This window comes from Acinonyx jubatus, chromosome C1, assembly GCF_027475565.1.
Source record: "Acinonyx jubatus isolate Ajub_Pintada_27869175 chromosome C1, VMU_Ajub_asm_v1.0, whole genome shotgun sequence".
Classification (NCBI taxonomy): domain Eukaryota; kingdom Metazoa; phylum Chordata; class Mammalia; order Carnivora; family Felidae; genus Acinonyx; species Acinonyx jubatus.
The window spans coordinates 1906451-1919900 of NC_069381.1; the positions used below are offsets into that span (position 1 = coordinate 1906451).

The 13450-nt window shown below is 58.1% G+C and overlaps 1 long non-coding RNA gene across 2 annotated transcripts; it reads right to left on the minus strand.

The window, feature by feature from the left end:
* Positions 1-839: 839 nt before the first annotated feature.
* On the minus strand, positions 840-10517 carry LOC113599577 (uncharacterized). 2 transcript variants are annotated; one of them, XR_003420494.2, is made up of 3 exons: positions 10197-10517; positions 8536-10107; positions 840-4235 (listed from the first exon to the last, which is right to left on the minus strand). It is a non-coding gene; the product is annotated as an uncharacterized LOC113599577 (long non-coding RNA). The 2 variants fall into 2 exon arrangements; XR_008291599.1 differs by lacking the exon at positions 840-4235 and adding an exon at positions 7616-8101.
* Between the last annotated feature and the right edge of the window lie 2933 nt (positions 10518-13450).

Consider the following 13450-nt stretch of genomic DNA (forward strand, 5'->3'; position numbering starts at 1 on the left):
CCAAGCACTTGACGGGTCTGGGGGGGGTCTGTCCCTGGACCCCCGACAGAGTGACCATTTCCTCCCCATGCCTGGCACTTCTGCCCTCCCTGTGGCCCTCCATCTGCAGGCCACAGCACCAGCACGGGCCAATCAGGCCCAGCCCGGACGGTGGGGGGCCGGGGAGCCGGACGGCCAGAATTCTGAGACCCCAGCCTCAGGGCACGGCTGCAACAGGGGAACGGGCTGGCTGGCCAACGTGTCCTTGGGTGGTGGCCAGGGTCAGGCCCGTGCACTCGGGCACCACCGGGCCAGGGTCCTTCTGTCCAGCCTCGACGGTGTTCTTTCTTTGGACGATTGACATCCCCTAACGGAAATTCAGAAGGAAGCCTCCTTGCCCTGCCCTCCGTCCCTCAGACCTCGGCCGCCAGCGGCTGACGCCGTCCCACCCCACCCCCGCCGCTGCTCTCGGTCCCGGGACAATTGGGTAGGACGCATGGGGCTCCCATCCTTTGGCCAGACAGGGCCTTCATGAGTAGGCCCCAGAGACCCCCTGTTCTGAACCCAGGGGTGTGCGCTCCTGCAGCCCGCCTGGGACCCCGGGTGCGCATCAGTGGACAGGGTGAGCCCCGGCGGCCTTCCCGTCCGAGGCAGGAGCACAGCCGGTCTGCCCAGACCCTGAAAGGCCCAGCGCCTCCACGGCCCGAGCCTGGCCCCGGAAACTCGCAGGGCCCTCGGCCCTCTCTGTCCTAGCTGCTTCTTCAATGAGCGTTCGCAAAGCACTTGCCCAAATACGTGTCACCCGTGGTAGCCTTGAAGCCTCGAAGCACTGGATTGTGGTCCCCCGCCCCGTCCCCCTGTCCCTCGTCCCCCTGCCCAAGTGACTGAAATCTACTGAGCTGTATTTACTGTGCTGCCCGGGAGAGAGGCGAGGGGGCAGCGCCACCCAGGAGAGCCGGGTACCTCGCGCCCGGCCCGGCTAGGGTGGCGAGGCCGCGGCCGCTCCCGGTCGGTGGAGGTCAGCCGGGAATCAAAAGCCATGAAACTGTCTGTGCAGCAGCGAGCAATACTGTGACAAGACATTCCTGCGTGAGTCCAGGAGCCTTCCTTCCCTCCCTGCATTCCAGTTTTGTGGTGTTTTTCCTTTCTGTCCCCGATTCGTACTACGGCTTTGGGAAAAGAAAGAAAAGAAAACAAAGCAAAAGGCAGCTTGAGTTTCCAATCGTGCAATTCACTCGTGAGCAGAGCACTTCCCAAGGTGTCTCTCGGTGTGTTTCCTACCGTCGGTGTTCCCGAGACGAGGGAAGCTGAGCCCCCGTGTCAGAACACATCACGTGTGCATATGTAACTGCTGGCAAGACGCCCCCCCCCCCCTTGCCCTTGCTCCATTACAGATTCAGTTCAGTTTGTTTTCTGGGTTTTTGTTTCGTTTTTCTTTTAGAACTGTATAGTGTTGAAAAAGAAATCAAGTGTAAATGTCAGGCTTTCAGATAATGTTTTTAAAAAAAAACCATTGAGAAGGAGGCAGGTGTGTGTCCCATGTCCCCCTGATTGTAAATTGCTTCTGTTACCAGTAAACCGTGCATGGCTCGTGTTTAGCGGTCATTACTGTGTCTGTTCGTGAAATTTTTATGAAAAGGAGAATTCCGTAGATGCACTTGTTGAATTACGTGATTAGGGTCTACGTCCTCCGGACTAGGAGCTCAGAACTGCTCACGCCAAAGCGCAGTTCTTAATCGACGCGGAAATCGCTGACGACCGTGAAGTCAAAGACACCCCGTGTAGCAAATCATCGAGAGTGATTCTGCAGATTTCGTTTTGATGCTTGTGATAAAGACAGATGTACTTGTGTCGAGAAACGTCTTTAAGATGAAGGCTAGAGCGGCCGATCGGAGGTTAATGCTGTAGAATAGGACTATATGTAATCTTTCCGATGCTACAATGAATTTATACATGAGATTGATACGCAATAAATCTGTGTGCTTTTCTAAGTCTCGGTGCCCGCGAGCTTCACTGAGGGGCAACAGAGGCCCCCGGGTTGGGGAAGGACTTGGGGTCGGAGCGTGGCCAGCGGCAAGGCTCGCCAGCCTGGGTCAAGGGTCCCCGGGGACAGGCTGCGACACGTGCAAGGCCATCATCTCAACACCACCGCCAGGGCAGGCACCCTCGCTAGTCACATTTCCCAGAAAACAATCTCAGTGAAGGTGCCACCACTCTGGATGGCACGGCGGTGAGAGTGGTGATCTCCAGGCGGGCTCTCCCCTAAGTGCGTCTCCCCCGAGGCACTTTGGCCCCCAGGCCTGTCCACCTCCAGGCCTGTCTGCCTCCAGCTGCACCTGGGCCCCGAGCCGGCCACCGGAAACTCTTGTATGACGTCTCTTGGCGGTGGAGAAGCCCATCCCATAAGGCCAATCCTAAACACAGCCGTTCCTAAGACTGGACCTCCCCACTGACTAGCCTTCCTCACCGGCCAGCCCTCCACAGTGGCTATGCCTGCTGTCCTTGCACTGTCTCCAGTCGGGACCTGAGCCTGCCCACCAGGCGACGGCCAGGTGGACTGGGACTGAACAGATGTCTGGGGCTTCAGGGGGGCTCCTCGCCCCTCCTTTACGTGCCCCCCACCTTCACCCACTCAAGTGCAAGTTTCAGCCCCTAAATTCCGGGGACTCACAGCAGGAAGTCCGCCCGGTGGCCTCTCTCCTTCCACCAGAGCATGGAGTTGAGGTGGATAGCTTGCCTTGCACACTCAAGGAGCTGTCTCTCTAGCAGAACAGCCCCCACCCTCCCCAAGACGACACACGGCCCTCCCCAGGGGTGTGAGGCAGGAAGAAAACAAGATTTAATGTCCAACAGACGAACTGGGGGACGACGCCTTCCCCCTGGCAGCTGTAGAAGTGTCTGGTCCAGAGTTTCCCCGCAACCTCTCGGCCCCCCGGGACTCACAGAGGCCCCTGCGCCTGTTCCCTGGTCAGAAATCAGCACTTGCACTGGATTTGGGGCTGCAGAGATGGGAAATGTCAGGACTCGCCTCTCAATCCCCAAGGCCTAGCCTGAACACCCTCTCGGTAGAAGATGGGCTGCACACGTGGACGCGTAGATGGGTGGATGGACGGACGGATAGACGATTTGCTGTAAGGACCCTCACCGCAGGCAAGTTCCCACATGGATTCTGGGAACGGCAGTGCCTCTGAGGGGCCCGAATGGGCTCTGACGGGAGCATGGGGAGAGGAGGCCTGGGGTCCCTGCCACGGCAGTGCTGGTAGCCACAAAAGAGAAGAAACAGAAGTTGATCTTGAAACAAGATCCCCGGACCCAAATCTGGGGCATTGAGCCTCTGCATTCTCTTAATACCCTCAAGTGAAGTGTGTTTCCCCAGGGAGGCGTCGCTTGGGGGAAGCGTTTGAATGTTTCCAGGTCATTTTCCCCCCAGATGTGACTGATGAGGTGGCTGTGAGGTCTTGACCCCGATGGTCAGATGTGGGGTTCACCCCAGAGCTCCAGGCGAGGAGGCAGCACGAGAGGCCTGTCTCTGGGGGACACGCTTCCGTTCTCGGAGGACAGATCATGCGAATCATGAGTCTGATGAATGGCTGTGCTTCCAAGTCACTCCAGCGACAGAGTGGCAGTGTCCAGGGCCCCCCACCGCGGCCCTTCCCGGAGCTCGCCGCCCCGGGGCTCCAGTGCCTCCCGTCCTTGTTCAGCCTGGCAACCTTTCTCCTCGTTCGCCCTGAGGGGAGAGGAAAATCCAAGCCACGAGGGAGCTGTCTGATAATAGCCCTGTTGTCGGGGCGCCCGGAGGAAGGGAGAGCAGAGAGGACCAGCCGCTGACAAGCGGACTTTGTCTCTGCAACCCAGCTCCTTGCACAAAAGACGGGGGAAAAGGCAGGGGGTGGGGGGCAAGAATCAACTGGAGAAACATGTGTCAATGAGGAATCTGTTTTCTGGGAAAAGAGATGCTTTTGAAATTGCCCTCAGATTCATCTGGGGCCAAGCGAGCCTGTTGCTTATTTGCAGAGAAGCTATTTTGGGAATCGTTAACCTTCCTTCTCGCGGCAGCGAATGTCTTCCCCAAACCGAGACGTGTCCTCACTTGGGGCAAAATGGCCCGACGCAAGGTGGCTTTCGTGGGGTCCGAGGAGCCGGGCGGGGTTCTGGCGTGGGAAGGGACTTGCAGTCACCAGCCAGGATCGCAGTCTCTGTGAAGGAAAAGGCACCTGTGCTCACCGTGGCCGGCAACGTCTTCCACACGGCTTATTCTGGATTCAGGAAAGGGAAGTCAGAGTCAGCTCCAGGGTCCAGGGCAGAAGAGGATAGAATTCTAAGGTTACAAGAAGGGGGACGTGGGCACCAGCTGAGGCCCCGCGGCGGGGGGCTGGAGCCACCCAAAACCCTAAAGGACAGAGTTGCCTCTTCTGTCCTGGGACCTGGCTTGTGGCCCTCCGATTCCTGAGACCATCAGGAGGTTCCGGGAAGCCTTAAAGCCTGTAGAGAGCAAGAGCCTGCTTCTAGAACACAGGGAGTGAGCTGAAAAACCAGCATCTGCACAAAGATCTGCATGCCGACGTCCACAGTGGCCTTATCTGTAATCGCCCCAAACTGGAAAGAACCTGAGTGTCCGTCCACTGGTGAATGAAAGCACAAGCCATGGGAGCGACGGAAGGCCGCCCGTCAGAGGACAGAGGACGTTACTCAGAGCTCCGTGCAGCAGGGGGTCCACCAACAGCATCGGACTTGGTGGAGATTTGAAGGACGGCAGGGGCCTGGGGAGCCTCCCGGTGGAAAAAGGGAAAGTTCCAGATGAGCCCAGATGGCACCAGGGAGTCAAGGCACTGGCCAGAAGCAGGCACCCCACGTGATTGGTTGGGGATGCACGCGGCTTCCTCTGGCTGCTCCAGAGTCAGAGGTGGGGACAAAACGTAGGGAGGCCGCCGGTGATGGATTGAGTCCTGGCCCCTTTGGGCCCATTGTTCCAGGGGTTCCTGTTTGACTTTCTGGGTTTTTCTCTCACACTGTGGGTCAGAGCTCAGAGTCCTGTCTTTACATACGATCTGGCCGTTGTCAGTACGTTCGGTCTCTGAAAATACACAGACACACGGCATTCTAGAAAAGGCAGAGCTGTAGGGACGGGGAGGGGGCTGGAGGTGGGAAGAGAGGCGGAGGAGGCTGTCCGGGGCATGAGTGTGGTTACACACCTACGCACTTGTGTCAGACTCAACTAACAGTACATTCCGAGGGGCGGTCTAGTTACAGGTGTCTTGTACCTCGATTAACCTGGTTTTTGTAAAAACTGTGTCCCGCCCACTCCCTCTTTGAGGCACGAGTCCATCATGAAGCTTGAGGTTCCTAGAGGGACTTGGCACCTTCCACCCAGGCTGGCAAGGGAGGGGCCCCACCTGTCCAGCCTGCCCTGCGAGGGGCCCTTCCCCTACAGCACCCAGCCTGGATCTCGGGGGCCCAGCTCGGGGGGCTCCCAGCCTTGCTTTACCACAGGCATTTGGGTGTACCCACCCTTCACCCCTCGGCCACCCAAGTCCCGCCTGGACCACCCAGTGCAGACCTTGTAGGCACAGACTTCTGGCTGAAACCGCCCGCACAGCTTAAAAATGCCAGGAGCGTTTCTGCGGACTGTTTATGGCAGGTTATGCGAGCAGAAAGCGGATAGGAACATGTACGAGGTGAATAAATACCCAACTCAGAGAAGGCTGGGTTTTAAATGTTTATTTATTTATTTGGAGCGAGCGTGCGTGCACGTGCAGAGCAGGGGAGGGGCAGAGAGAGGGGGAGAGAGAATCCCAGCAGGCTCTACACGGTCAGCGCAGAGCCCGACGTGGGGTTCGACACCACGAATGTGAGATCATGACCTGAGCTGAAATCAGATGCTTAACTGACCAAGCCACCCAGGCGCCCTGGGAGTGGTTTTCCCCGGGAAGCTGGAGAGACAGAGGGGGGAGCGGGGGAAAGGCTGGGGAGGGGCTCCAATCTTCTCCACAATGACTTGTAGACACTTAGGGGGTCATTTAAAGAGAGAGAAACAGTTCTTCCTTTCCAAAATGTATGCTTTTTCTTGCCCCACAGCCCTGGCAAGGACCAACAGGGAACAGAAGTGGACAGGGTGGACCTCTCTGGCACCAGAGCCGAAGGAGACCACTACCCACTCCTCACCGCTGGGCACCATGCCAGCTGTAGGTGCCTGTACCCGGACGAGGAAGCTCCCTTCTGTCCCTACATCGCCACGATTTTTATCGTTGTTAAGTCCCGGGTTGGGTCAAGTGCTTTATCTTTAATTTTTTACGAGTATCTATCTTTAAATGACATTATACCATTTTACATAAAATGTATGAACCTTGCAAAAGTGTAATTCTATTCTCTGCCTCAGTATATCTTACTTCTACACGTGTCAGAAACTCCACGTCATTACTCTTGCTTTAAATACTCTACTTTCGGGGCACCAGTTGAGCGTCCGACTTCGATGCAGGTCATGATCTCAAGGTTCGTGACTTGGAGCCCCGTGTCGGGTTCTGTGCCAACAGCTCGGAGCCTGGAGCCTGCTTCGGATTCTGTGCCTCCCTCAATCTCTCTCTCTGCCCCTCCACCGCTCCCGTTCTGTCTCTGTCTCTCTCAAAAATAAATACTAAAAATTTTTAAATTTATTTTTGAGAGAGACAGAGTGTGAAATTTATACAAATTTATAAAAAAATTATAAATTTTTATAATGAAATTTATTAAAAAATTAATAAAAATAGTTTTTAAAAAATAGTCTACTATCTTGTAAAGAACTTTTTAAAATACATCCAGGAAAAAAATCCCACGTGTTTTCACGTGTTTACAGTTCCCAAGGGGCTTCTATTGCTTGTGCACACCTGAATGTACCTCTCTCATCATTTCCTTTTGCCCCCAAAAACCTCCTTTGACATTCTTGGGGTGTCAGGTCTGTTATCCTTTGTCTGAAAATGTACTGACCTCACTTTCAGTTTTGAAGGACATCTTGGTCGTAGATGGTTTTAACACGCCGGGGACGGGGCTCCGTTCCCCAGGCTCACGGGGTTTCCAGTGACGACTCAGCCGTGATTCGTGTCTTGATTCTCGTAAGGTGTCAAGGCTTTCTCTCCGTCGTGGTTCCTAGTCATCCGATTATGAGGTGCCAGGTGCCACGGTGGGGCTCTCTTTGTACTCCTGAGGCTCTCGGATCTGTGGGCTTGAGGATTTTCTCACACTTGGAACATTTTTGGCCATGACTTTGTCACACAGACATTCTCGCCCCTCACCCCTTTGGGGCCTCCGACTCTACGTATTATCGTTAGACTGCTTGACATCAGCCCAGATCAGCAAGCCTCTGCCTGCTTTTACAGGCTTTGCTCTCTCGGCGTTCATTTCGGGGAACTCGTATCGGCCGAGCTTCAAGTTCACGGATCTTTTCTTCCGTAGCATCTTATCTGCTGCTACTGTTTCTTTCACTTTTATATATTGTCTATTTTTGTTTTTAGAATTTGCATTTGACTATTATTCTTTCTCTTTTGATTACACTCACCATACATTCTTTTTTTGATTTTGTGCACAGATTCCTTTAAATCCTTTTGGGCACGGATTCCTTAAATCACCAGGTGCTGGAGCTTGTAAATGCTTGTAAATGCTTTTCAAGGCTTACTGCACAGCTCATCGGCTCAGGCACACAGCAGCCTTCACACCTGAAGGCTAAGCTCACACCTGAAATACGGCCTTTGGTCTCCATCAAATGCCCCGCAGCCACGAGGCCTCTTCATTCTGGGTGACTGGCATTTACAGCCCCCAGGCCCTGCGTGGACACTGAGTGCTGTTGGTCCTGGTAACTGCTCTGTGCCTGGCTTCCTGGGACCTCCCTCTGCGTGTGCACAGTAGCGTTTCTGGAAGCTTCCTGGAACTCCATCTCTGAACCTCTGCCAGAAGTCCCCGCCCCCTCCCCCACCTCCCTGAACCCCACGACTGTCCCCCCAGCTGGGTCAGACCACTGCGTTCTGCCTCTGGGAAGAAAGCCGTGCATCTGTGGGGCTCTCCTGACTCGCTTCTTCCTCCCAGGAACCATGTCCCCCGCCTTCCTGTAGTTTCTGTTCAGTTTTCTGGTTGGTGATTGTGGGAGCTGCTTTCACTGTAAGTGAAATCCTTACAATGTTTGAAACTCTCAGCTGGAGGCCATACACACGTTTTTTAAAAAATTCCCTGCTTCTCTGGAAACCTGAAAGAGTCCGTGATCAGTGCACAGGGGCCCGGGCTCTGCGGTCAGACAGACTCATCCTGACTGGGGCCACTCACTAGCCAGGTGACAACGGGCAAAGCGTCACCTCTCAGTTACGTGGCGTAAGAACTTAATAAAAGGATGCAAACAGTAGGCGCTTAACGGCAAGTAATGACCATTTGCCCTTTGGGGGACAAGGGCGAGTGGCCTTCTGCTGAGCTGAGCCTTCTGCTCGGCAGGGCTCCCCTGGTGGGCCAGACAGGCAGCCAGGCCCCGCTTGGCAATCGGGCTCCTGTGCCGCCCCCGCCCCCCTCTGGGGACCCCACCCGGCCCGGGCCTCCACTCACCCAGCACAGAGGAGCCTCTGTCCTCAGGCCCACTCACGGCCGCAGCGTCCTCCGAGATCAGCGAGGCCTTTCCCAGCTGCCCGCCGGCTGGACGCGGGGCCCCGCAGCGAGGGGTCGGTCAGCCCAGTGCCCGGGCCCAGAGAATAAAGGACACGGTTGTGCCCCTTCCCTCCCCCCGGCACATTCCCAGGAAGGGAGGGGGGCAGGCCACGGGCACCGGGCGCTCGGCCCTGAAAGGGGACGTAGACACGCCCCGCGGCCTTGCTTGTCCTCGGCCCCGGCACCAGACACCCGGATTGTCAGGCCGAAAGGCCTCCTGGGGGGCCACCGGCCCCAGGGCATCATCTCTCTGGGCTGCAGCCTCAGCGGCCCCTGGAAGTCTCAAAGCAAGACGTCCAGGGGCACTGGGTGCCCTCAGGCCACTGGAAAGGGGTCCTGCAGACTTGAGCATCGACTTCCCTAGAGGGAAACCCGGGCAGTCACGGGGTTGGGGGTGCACATCCTCCCCCCGCTGGGGACGCTGCATGGGGAAGGCCCCTCGTTCCTGAGCTCCAGGCTGACCCACACGTTACCTTCCAAAGGCACACACTGATGTGCAGCTCCAGGCCTGGGACGCTGGCTGTAGGAGCTGAGGCGGCCTGTGGCCTCCTGCGGTGGCCCAGAGATGGGACAGTGGCATCACCTCCAAGGCTTTCGTGGGAAAGGCGGGAACCAGGGCCACACGGCAGCTGCCTTTCAATTCTCAAGGCTAAAAAAACCCTCGGGCCAGTAGGGAGTCTGGGGTGTGCGGGGTGAGTTCTGGCCGACTGCCCCGGCCCCCTCCAGGCCCTTCCAGGCCCTTCCGGCCCCTTCCGGGCCCTTCCAGGCCCTTCTGGCCCCTTCTGGGCCCTTCCAGGCCCTTCCAGCCCCTTCCAGGTCCTTCCAGGACCTGTCAGCTCCTTCCAGGCCCTTCCAGGCCCTTCCAGCCCCTTCCAGGCCCTGCCAGCCCCTTCCAGGTCCTTCCAGGACCTGTCAGCTCCTTCCAGGCCATTCCAGACACTTCCAGCCCCTTCCGGGCCCTTCCAGCCCCCTCTGGGCCCTTCCAGACCTTTCCAAGCCCTTCCAGGCCCGCCACACGAAGGCCCGTGAAACCCAGGCCAACCGGCCACCATTCTGCAGATCAGCCCGCTCCCACCCCCACATGCGGGCATCCAAGGCCCAGAAGGACACCGGGAAACAGATAAGCAAAGCAGAGGACTCACCGGAGGGCAGAGGAGACAGGGAGACAGCTGCCTGAATCTGCTCCCTGGGCTGCTCTAAGCCACAGAAGCGGGTCCTGTCACGTCTGGAGGCTGGAGGGCTGAACGCCTGCCCTCCGGGGGCTCCAGGGCAGGGTCTTTCTCATCTCTTCCAGCCTCTGGTGCTGCCGGCCATCCTCATGTCCCTCGGCCTGTGACCACGTCACTCCAGCCCTTGCCTCTGTCATCCCTTGGCCTTCTCTATTCTGTGTCTAAATGTCCCCCTTTGTATGAGGACACTGAGCACTGGATTTAGGGCCCGCCCTGTTCAACTCTGACGTTGTCTTACTTACATCTGCAAAATCGTATTTCCAAATAAGGGCACGTCACAGATACTGGAATTAGGGTTTTAACGTATTTTGGGAGGGACTCAAGTCAACCCACCTCAAGGAACCAGGAGTAATGAGTTTGGTGAGGAGTGCCTTCCTTCCTCTGTGGGGTGGTGAGCAAAGGCCTGGTTGAGAAGGTGTGCTTGAGGCAAAGGTGTGCAGGATCGGGGGACGGCTCCGTGAAGACTGCCGAGGAAGAGAATCCCAGGCAGAAACCATGGCATGTGCAAAGGCCCTGAGCTTCGGGGAGCAAACACTGGGGTCCTTATTTTTGACGTTGGGGGGCCCTGCAGAGGGCCTCGTGGGGTTTCATGAGATAAGCATCCTTCATCTGTCAGCCAGGGGTGGGGCCAGCCCGGAGGCCCGAAGCGGGGAAGGAAGGAGGGCCACTGTGTCCCCGGCCACTATGTCCCCTGGCCCCCGGCACTCGTGGTCTCAGCCACAGGGCGCAGAGAGTTGAAGAGACTCACCCCTGTGGGCAGCCCTGGGGTCCTTCTCCCCCCACTTATGACCCGGGAGCCGCTCCCTTCCAGGCCCCTCCTGAGAACCAGGTCTACACTACTTAGACGATCATCATTAACCCCCAGCTTGTGACTGAGACAGCAGGGGCCCGGGGAAGGCAAGCCACTCGCTCCGGGTCACCTGGCCCCAACCACACACTGAGCCAGCTGGAGACAAGGAGATGCCCCCCAGAGCCCCCCAGTTTGGGGACAGAGCCAGATTCGGGGTGCTGGTGGGGCCAAGTAGGTACTGGGCAGGAAGGGCTGGGGTGGGGATTAACCCTGCAATGACCAAGCAGAGTTCTGAAGATGCGTTTTATAGGAAAGCACTGAGTGGGGGTCAGGCACCCGCGGGCCCCCGTCTCCCCCCCCCCCCCCCCCCAAGGCCCAAGGACCACCAGCTCCCCTTCCTACAGGCTGGGCCTGTGGGTGCAGTACCCAAGATGGCCTCTGGAGGGCAGCAGCGCCCCACCTTTCCCAGGGCGCTGCCCAGAAGCTGTCCACCCACAGGGGTCAGCCATCGGCACCCCCTACCCAAAACACACACAGATGGCACTGACGGCCCTATTGGGCACCTTCCCGTGGCCAACCTGGGTCCCCCAGGTGGCACCTACACCCCGTGGCAGGGGACGGGAGCCCCGACGCCGGGCAAGCATCGGGCCAGCCACAGGTGTGCTGGGCGGGACCCTTCAAACCACGACACCCAAGAAAAGGCCAAGTCGGCCCTGTGAGGCTGTGGCACCCCCTCACCCAGCCCCGGAGAGGGAGCTGCCAGGGGAGGGCGGGCCTATGCCCCCGGGCTAGACTGTGCCCTGCGGGCTGACACGCCCCTGCACCTTGCCCACCGCACCAAGGCCTGGGGTCAGCACAGGCACCAAGGTGGTCTGAAAATTCACCCAAATGCACGTCCCAGTGCGTTCAAATGGAAATTTAGCAATGGGCCTTTCTGGAAGAGGGAACCTGGAGACAGGTCAGAAGGAGGCTGGCACTCGCCATCTCTGGGGCTCAGTCCTGGGACCTCAGATCACATCAGTGAGTCACCAGGCACTGGCTGAGCCCCTGCTGCATATAGGGCCTCGGGCTCTGTGCTGTGGGATGGATACATGTAAGGGCTGCAGCAGGATGAGGCTGTATTAACAGAGGTATCATATCCAGAAGAGAGGAGGTGAGTCTTTCCCCGTTTTCTTATACTGGCGTGGTACCGGGTTCTGTTCCGAAGACCACATTTTGAGAAGGACTTGGGCACATTTTGAAGTGTCTTGGGGGAACATGCCAGGGTGATGAAGATTCTGGATACCACGTCACGCCAGGAACGTCTAAAAAACGTGATGAAGGCAGACAATGCAACGATCTGTATTGGGAGGGGGTGAGCTCCCCGCCCTGAAAGCATTCCAGAGGCAAGACATCAGCTTCCTTGGTCTGGGCTGGGGCTCAGGGTGTCTGCTTCAGCCGTCCTCCCTGCCCTCTCCTCTGCTGCCTGAGGGGTCTTTCCGTCAGATCTGATCATTTCGGCCCGTTGCTCCCACCTGAGCGGCTCCCTGCTGCCCTGAGGAGAAACAATAGACCGCACGCCCAGATGGCAAGGCCACGCCAGTCTCCCCGTCCTACCCCCATCCGGCTCCTTCTACCCCAGCCCCACGGCCCTTCGGGCTGTCATTCGGACCGCACGCCCTCCCACCTCAGAGCCTCCGCACGTGCTGCGACCCTGCCTGACACCCGTCCGTCCTCTTTCATCCAGCTAACTCCGGCTCATCCGCCAGGTCTCAGGTCTCCTAGCCCTCTTCAGGGGCAGTACGGTGGTGCTGATACCCCCCCCCCCCCCCGCCCCGCACAAGCCGCAGTCAGGACCTTCAGGACAGAGACCAAATCCGATTTGCTCAGAGCTGTATCTCTGACGCTGAGCCCAACGGTCAGCACACAGTAGGCGCTCAATAAATACCTCCAAGCGAAAGGAGAAGGAAAGCAGGAAGGAGAAGTCGTCTTGCTACAGACGAACCCTGGGCTGGCCCCAGATGAAGGGCTGTGACATCAGGAAGAAGGGAGGTGGCACGGTCAGCGCTCACCAGGACGTGCTGCCATAACGAGCACACCCCTCGCGCCAGGGGCTTCCAAGGGTGCCGCGGCTGTCTTCTCTTTCTGGGACACCAGCTGCAGGAGGAACAGAGCAGGGACGAGAGGCAGACCCCGTGACTAGGCACAAACACACAATGGCTCCTGAGGTTTCGGCAGGTGGCCTGTCACCGGCTCAGTGGGGCAAGAGGATGTCTCTCCCACGGAGAGGGCTCCAGCTCTCCTGAGCAGGGCTGGGCCCCCGCAGGATGGGGAGCCTGGGAAAGAGTCACGCGGGCTTTCCCCCTGGAAAGGTGCGGGGAGGGGGGCTGCACAGGCAGAGTGTGAACAAGAGGGGTGGGCTTCACGGGGAAGTGGAGGCCGCTGCCCCTGCTGGATGGGCACGGGCAGTTCCCGAGCAGGGGCGAACCGGGAGCACTCTGCCGTTGCCACACCCTGGGTTGGTGTGGGGCTGGGGGTTGGGGAGGCTGGGTGACAAAGGACATTCCGCCCCGGCCTGGTGGAACGACAGGTCACCTCTCCCAGCCCCTGGCGCCTCCGGCAGGACTAAAGATCCTGATTCCTGAAATTAGCCTCTGTGGCAGCCTCCGCCCGGGGGACCCACCGTGGACAAGACCCGGAAAGGCCAGGCTTGCAGGCTGGGCTTGACTTTGCACAGGCTAGCAAGCACCCTCCTTCCCAAGCCTCAGTGGCCCTACCTGTAAAATGGGGGTGATGAAAACCACTGGTGTGGAAAACA